This window comes from Triticum urartu, chromosome 4A (assembly GCF_056163025.1).
Source record: "Triticum urartu cultivar PI428250 chromosome 4A, HENAU_Tu73, whole genome shotgun sequence".
Taxonomy (NCBI): Eukaryota; Viridiplantae; Streptophyta; class Magnoliopsida; order Poales; family Poaceae; genus Triticum; species Triticum urartu.
This window is the reverse complement of record NC_141876.1, coordinates 607,707,714-607,716,285: the sequence shown is the minus strand read 5'-3', so window position 1 is coordinate 607,716,285 and position 8,572 is coordinate 607,707,714.

The window sequence follows — 8,572 nt, the reverse complement described above, 5'->3', positions numbered from 1 at the left end:
CATAATAAAGGTAGCTTTATTATATATATATATATATATATGTAAAGAAAGAAGACACGATTCATGGTTCTCCATCACCCAGCTCGCTAGCTTTTGTCAGTGACTGGATTATATGGCCTGCATTTCTTGTACTCCCCTGGTCCCAAAATTCATGTTTTAAATTTGTCTAGATATGGATGTATTTAATATTAAAAAAACTAAGTTGATGATGATGGTGTGCCTGCCATCTTATAGTATAGACCGTCCGGTATATATCTGGCGGATAGAAAGCAAACTATGACAATTTAAAAAAACGCGCACCTCTCTCCACATTTATAGATAAAGCCTTGCCTCGTTCATCTTTATCTCCTACAACCTCATTACTGAGCAATTAAAAAAGGAAGTCTCTGGAACAATCTGGCATGGTGCCCGCTGTCGGCGTCGTCCATCCCCATGCCTCCGCCCAGTCCGCCCACTAGTCACCACCACGCTCACTCCTCCTCACCTTATCTCTCATCTTTCTCGAGATATCATTTTTTCAATGAAATTATTGAGATACCATTTTTTCCGATAAAATTCTCAACATATCATTAGTTTTTACATATGGGATTACTCCTGCATGGGTCAATCACAACAGATGTTTTATAAAAAAATGCATCTTGATGTTCCATGCAATGCACGGGCAGGTTGCTAGTCTAATACTAAAATATGACTTGATACATCCATATTTAGACAAATCTAAGACATGCATTTTGAGACGGAGGGAGTAATAAATAATAAATCCTGGGGCTAGATTTTGGTCGGCGGTGGAAAAAGATTTGCTCATGCATGTGCCTGGGACTAGCTTTCTTGGGTGGTGGAAAAAGCAGCCGCGCATGCTTTTGTTTTGTTTTGTTTTGTTTTGTTTTGTTGGGTGGTGGAAAAATAGTCGCGTGCATAATATGCCTCAGTGCGTCAACTTTTACTTGATCGCACATGTCCAAACCGCGGCATGTTTTTAAATACCCTCCCACCCCTAACATTACACACCAATAATTCTACATCTACGAACAGACTATGAAGGCCTATGTAACTTTCCGTCTAAACAAATCCTCTCCACCCAAGCTAAGACGCGTCTGTTTAGTTTTGTGATCTAGCGAATGTGGAATCATCGATATGGCTTCCCCATTGCCGCGAGCTCCCACGAACAATAAATAAAATAAAATAAAATAAAGTGTACAACTCATGAGTCATCACCTCGAGCGCAGTCCACAAAGCCAAGAAGAATGTGACAAAGCCTTACCTAATAAAGCAGAAGATGCCCCACATGATGACAGTACGAACTCGTTGATTTTCTGGCCTCGGCTGTCCTCGTGGAAAGCGATCCGTCAAAGCCAACAATCCCACAGGATGACAGTGCAACTCTGACTAGGCTAGGCTATGTTAATTTGTTTTATTTTTTGCGAGGATAGGCATAGAAGCCACGATGACCCAGAGCGGATGGACAGACTCGGCGAGCAATCCATTCCGCCCCTGGTTTTGATCGGGGACGCGGCGGTCTCGGCCGCTCGCCCGCACCGTGTTTATATAGGATACGATAGGAGTAGTACAACTAGTGGCCCCATTTAATGGACCCAGCAGGGCTGACAGTGACGCTTTATTCTTTTCTAATAAAGAAATGATGGCCCATGGTTCGCTGTACGTACGTACCACGCAACTCGCTAACCCAGGACCGGACTGGGCCGGCCCAGGTGCACTCTTCGTCCATTTCGTATTTCCTTCGTTAGCTTCCATAGCTCATTCGTTAATTTCGTTTCTTTATATTTTCTTCAAAAAACCTTATATATATTCGAATACATGTTTACTTCAAAACAATACTTAAGTTCGGAAAAAAAATGTTTGTGCAGTGTTTAAAAAATGTTTCTGCAACTTCACAATATGATCACAGCATTTGGAAAAAAAGTTTCACGGCGTATTTGGAAAAAATGTTTAACACATATTCGAACAACAAATGTTCTGTTTTCCAAAAAATATTAATCATGCATTTCAGATGTTAAACATGTATAAAATGTTTCTAATGTATATGGGAAAATGTACAGCAGGTCTGAAAAACAATAGACATCAAAACATATATATGAAAAAACTGCTAATCATGTATTTAACAATGATAAAGATATATTGAAAATTTTACAACATGTATTTAAAATAAATGTTAATCGTATATTTTCAAAATGTTAAAAATGTATTACAAAACATCCTGATATATAACGAAAATGAACAATGTTTATGAAAAAAAGAAGTCATCAAATCTTTTTTTGAATGTTAATCATGTATATAAAATATATTAAACATGTATAAATAAATGTTCCTAATGTACAAAAAAAATATACCAATATGTATGAATAATCTAGACATGTTTTGAAGATTAAAAGAAAAAACAAAGAAAGATGGTGAAAGACACATTTGGGGTCTGTAAAAAAGTTCACTGTTCATATATTGTTCTGACCCAATTTGTCTTTTTAGCTAAGAGCTACTCATGTGTCCAAATGATCTGAAATTTGGAGCGCATCTCACGCACTAAATTATCTACCATGCAAAAAATGGATTTTTCTAAATTTTTCTAGTAGTTGTTTTGAAAAAAAAACTTGACCGGGTGCAGATAAGCTTGGGATCATAAATGGATATTCGAGTAAGAAGAAGAAAGAAAAAAGGAAAGAAAATTCAGTGAAAACCGTTAAAGAAACGAAGAAAACCAGTGAAACAGAAAACTGGTGAGGAAAGACAATATAGGTCTCCCGCAACACCAATGTAGTTCGATGGTTCAACATTTTTCTGTGGAGAAGATTGGTTCAACACTTCAACTAGCCCCTGTTAAAATTTGATTGACCCCGGCGCACTACAAAACAAAAGCCCAAAGTCTTAGCCCAGTTAGACAATTACACTCGCACAGAAGCATTGATCTGGTTGGAAACATAGAACTCAACCCACAAAGCTGGTATTTATCGATCCGGCTAGTTATAATGTTTCGGTCCCGGAAAATACCAGGATACACTTGGTTGTAGATGAACCCCATAAACTATTTTCTAGGGATTTTTTAGCCATTCAGGAAAAAAGTTAATAATATTTTGAACTTTTTTCGAACAAACTTGACATGTTGGCCTACTCATTACAAAAATGATAATAAAAAGCTCCCCATAAAAAATCTGAGCATAAAATTATTTTGCCCGGGACAATATAGAGCGAATAGTACTTCTAATATAGTGCTGATTTTGACCTTGTCCTGGACAACACCACGAAAGTCATTTTGTTCCTAAATTTCTTACGTGAGCGTAACGTTTCATCAAATTTGTTGCCAACTGTATGTTTCATGATGTTTCGACCATTTTTTATATTACTATTATTTTTTTGAAAAACAGGTTCATACGCCCCAATGTTCCATTCGTTCCTTTCCGTCCCGGAACTCTCACAACTCTCTCTCCCTCCCTATCTCTCTCTCTCTCTCTACAAAACATGTACATGATGGACGCCTCCCAATCATATTGATCCACAATTCTTGGTTTCGAAAAACAAAAAAAATGATCCCCAATTCCTCTGCAGGGCCACTACAATCAATCTTAGCAACCCTCTTGGGGAGCTACACAACTGTGGGGCGCCGGTAATTTCTGTTCAGTGATGTCGGCCTGCCGGTCGAGTCGGCATAATTAGTAATCCTACGATTTTTACATTGACTGCTTCAACTGTTCCTAGGGGGGCTCCTATATAGCACTCTTTGCGGCAAAGAGTCGTCGTGTCGCACAGGCGGATCTCCAACTCGACCAGCCCATGATCACCAGTGAACTTGTATTGTAGGTCCCAAAAAATTTGAGCTCGCAAGGAATCGAACGCACGCACTGCAACCAACTGAGCTAGTGAGTGTTACTAATTAGTTAGCAGCGCCAATTTTTATGAACAAAACCACGACACTGATCCGAGTTATTTTTGAAATTTGAATGCAATTTTTTTAACTGACGATTTTGTGAAAATCAAACACTTTTCAAAATTGTGAATTGTTTTTTTAATAAACATTTTCAAAAAGTAGGTACAGTTTTCGAAATCATGAACACTTTTTTTCAATTCCAAAACAAAATTGGGCAAATGTTTGTTTTTTAAAACTCCAGACAAACTTTTTAAAACACGTTTTTTTAATTTGTGATTTTTTTAAACAAAATATTTTTTTTAATTTGTGAATAACTTTTGAAAATGGGCATATTTTTTGAAATCCAGAACATCTTTTGCAAAGTTATGAAATTTTTTAGCAGAAATATTCCAAACATTTTTTTTGAAAAACATAAGCAACTTATCTAATACACGAACATATTTGAAAAAATTGAACTTTTTTTATTTATGTCCTAACAATGAAAACACAACCTTCTTTTTTGATAATTTTTAAAAGCAACAACATATTTTGGAATTAAAAATTAAATTGTTTTGTAATACGCGAGCAAAATTTGAAAATGTGACATTTTTTAATTTATGAACAAAATTTATGAAGACAACCTTTTATTAAAATTTGATCATTTTTTAAAAAGCATAAACATTTTGAAATTTCCGAACATTTTTCTAAAATAAAGTAAACTTGAAAAAAAAGGAAAGAAATAGAAACAGGAAGAGCAAAAAAGAAACAATTTGAAAAACCAGTACATGAAAAGGTTCCCAAAACAAGGATGAAGAGCGCGGACGAGACAAGAGACAACTATGAAGGAATTTTATGTAACACATACATGATGTTAATTCAAAGTATTTCCATCAAGCCTTCCAACAAATACATAGGGTTGTAGGGCTATGCCTCAGCCCATGCTCTTACAGAATTACTCACGGATGGCGATCAGATTGCAAGAAGAAACCATGGCGATTAGATTGCAAGAAGATACCATGGTGGAACACATCAAGAGGAATCATTGATTGATTGGTAATGTCTTACAATAGTTGCCTAATGCAATTCACGATTACTAGGTGTGGCTAACTTGGCTGAGTGCTTCAGTGGTGGTGATGAAGATGGCTATGAGGTGAAGATGGAAAATGGCGACGTCTAGAGTTCTAGATGTTGTGGATGACGAAGATGAAGGTCTCAGCTATCTTCCCTTGCTCTTCTAGCTTTGGGCCCTTTATAAATTTTGTTTGGTTGGATCAAGGGATGTCGTCGGAAGTCCATACGATCAAGCATACAAGTGCGTGCGCTCATATGGAACACCGTCTTGCACTTTGTTTCTTCTTGTGCGCCTCCCAATTGATCCTCTGCATCTCCCATTTACTCATTTTTATGTATTGGCTTGATTTAGTCTGTATTTAGCAATTTCCCGTGGAAATAAAATAAAGATAGGATTTTTGGGATCCCTTGCATTCATTAGTCATTAGTGGCAATATCAGAGCGGATATCTCGGTTTTTATGAAATAACTTGGTTTAAACTCAGGTTTCATGAGCGTAAAACAAAAGGGCTTTTTTTGTTTTCTACTACGTTTCCGTACACGGGACCCATTTTTCCCACTAGCCATGGATGCATGTGATCCACAGTTATCTTCCTCCTCAGAGGCCGGCCCCAAAACAGGGAAAAGCAGCTTAGAGTCCATCATTCTCACGAGATGGGTGCAGAGCGACAAAACCGAGGGCAAGGTTTGGCGGAATGTTTTCGGTGACGACGCGGCGCTAGATGTGTCGGCTATTGCGGTGATGGGAGCTCAAGACTCGGAACTCCTGAACCTTTATCCCTGTACTGTATGCTCCCGCGAGCCGGTAGGTCAACAATGTTCAGCGGGGAATCGGGGTGCCGGGCTGAATCATCGATGGCGAACTCGAGCTCCCCAAAGCAGATGCTGCCAACAAGAGCCGAAGATGAAACTATCGGCGCCATGGCATCAATATACATTTGCCCCACGGTAGACGTCAACTGTAGTAGATATAATCCCAATAATGCTATGGGGGTATGTATGTAGCGACAATCGTATCCATCAATCAGTGTAGATGGAAGTACGCACATGGATTTATACAAGTTCAGGCCCTCTCTGGTTGAGGTAATACCCTACTTCTGTGGTGCTCTTATCTCTTGGCGTAAGGTATAATGTGTGGATGTTTAACATCGAGAAGACTCCTTCACGCTCGGCCGCTGCAACGAGCGAAACCAATCCAGCGCAAGACTTCAGCCGACCAGATTTTCTATCAGGGCCCACCACATGAGACTTTTGTGCGCGCACACATGCGAAGGCTGGGAGTCGGCCCCACCCCAAATCAACACTAATCGCCCCCCCTGATTTTCAGGGGGGCCCGCTGCTAATTATTCCACCCCTAATTAATCCGTGTAACTAAGGCACTTTCCAAATTAGGCCTGTCCGAAAACGAGCGCTGCAACGCGCGCGCGCGAGATAGACACTCCCGTTTAACATTCAGCCCATTGCTCCCCTCTTGGCTTGTATAGAGTACCCTAGGAGGGGGCCATAATGAGCCGGTATTAACACTATTCATGGCCTCATGCATGGTCAAAGATTCCCTGGCTACTAGTAACTGGCATTTAACTAGATTATACCGCCGTTGGGTAACTGAAACCATGAAGACATCATGGGTGGCATGGCATCCTAGGCCGCAGTTGACTGTACAGGGTTCGACTGCTCCTACCTCCTTGGTGACCCACTGTAGGGTCTTGTCCATCAAGAGGTGTAGGATCTGACTATAAGGACTTAGCCTGATCATGAGACACCCCTCTGGCTTTTGACATCTTAGGCTCTAACTCCGATGGGCTGGAGGTGATACCCCGTGGTCCATTACCTTCTGGACTGTATCACTGATGGGCTATGGCTCCTGGGTAGGCCATCGTACATTTGGGTCAACCCCGTAGTTTGTAACCCCAACAATGTTACAGCACAATTAAGTGAGAGCTTGAACAGTAACTTGAAAGACCATCTAAAGTCTGATGCTGACATCCTTCGGTTTTTCAAGCACATAGAGAGGGTTGTGCAAGAAAAAGGATAACGAGATAAATGAGGAATATGAGCCTAGGGAAAAAATACTTAGAATCAGAATGAGGACTCCTATATAATACAAGTGAGCAAAGTTTACACACCAAGCATATTTGAAGTTTTTTTAGAATGAATATGAAAGATCCATCTCAGCCTACATCAAGCCATCGGTAGAACACAATGCATATATTGTTGCAGTTGCAAGTCTTGACCCAGAATTCACATTTGAAGAAAAGTGCAAAGTTCTAGTTGATTATGAAGAGCAAAAAGTTTTCCACAATTGTGGGAAATTTGAAAGAGCTGGTATATTGTGTAGTCATGCTTTGAAAGCCCGTGATGTCATGAATATTAAGTACCTTCCAGACTACTATGTTTTGAAGCGGTGAACTCTAGAAGTGCAAAGTGGCACTATTCAAAACACCCATGGAAACATTGTTTTGGAAGATCCTAAATCGGAAGATAGACAACATCTGAATTTTTCCATGCACGAGTTCCTTAGCATAGCTTCACAAGCAATTGCATCAGAAGAGTGTATCAAACTAGGAGATGATGCTTTGAAGATTCTTAGGAAGCAAGTTGAAGAGAAAGCTCGTAATACTACTTGCAGAACTAAAGATATCTCTAAAGAACCAGACGATTGTTTAAAGGCCGCTTGCCTAAAGAAAAAGGAATTTCTGAAGAAAAAATCAAGAAGAAAGAAATCATGGCTTGACAAGCAGCACCCCAATAAAAAGAAGAAGGAGACAACTAAAGTTGTATCCAAAAATCAAACTCGTCTGCAAATCTCTTGCACCTATCTAGCCAGACTACTTATTAAATAGACTAAAATAGTAACAACTCAATTAATATTTTTTTCTTTTTTCCCTTTTTAGTTTTGCATAAAGAGAAAAAGAATGACATTCCAATAGCACAATACCAAGCACTATAGAGCAAATGGCTGGAACTAATGCAAATGGTTTGCAAGAATATGGGTACTATGCTCGTTTACTGACGGTATTTCCAGTTATCATGTCTAAAATTTCATAAGTTCATTGTTAAGCAATATGATTTTTTTATGTAATCAGTTATCTCCCTTTAATTTGCAGCGTGAAGCCGGTTATCTTTGGAACTTACAAAACTATCATGGGATATAACGATAGGTTGATGCATGTGTGTTATATATGTTGTCTTGCTAGATCGACAGATTATGCATAAGGAATAACTGAATCAGCACACATGAGACGCAACCTGTTGAGTGCTCATTATTTCACTACAATCAGTTTAATTTTAGTTGACTCATAGTTTCCGAAGACGAGAACAATCACTTTAGTTTCAATTGACTTGTAGTTTCTGAAGACAGGAATAGTTAGTTTAGTTTCAGTTGACCTGTAATTTCCGAAGACAGGAGCAATCAGTTTAATTTCAATTAACTGCAACAATGATATGTTGAGTACTCATCAGTTTTAAATATTCCAGAGACATGGCTACAACTATGTGCCCCAATAGGTTTTTTTTAATCTCCATTCCAGTGATATGGCTACAACTATGTGCCACAAGTTTTTTTTATCTCCATCTAGGGTGTACGATCAGATACACCATGGACTGCTAGGGTGAAACCATAGCAAGAGAGAGCATGTGATTGTTTGAT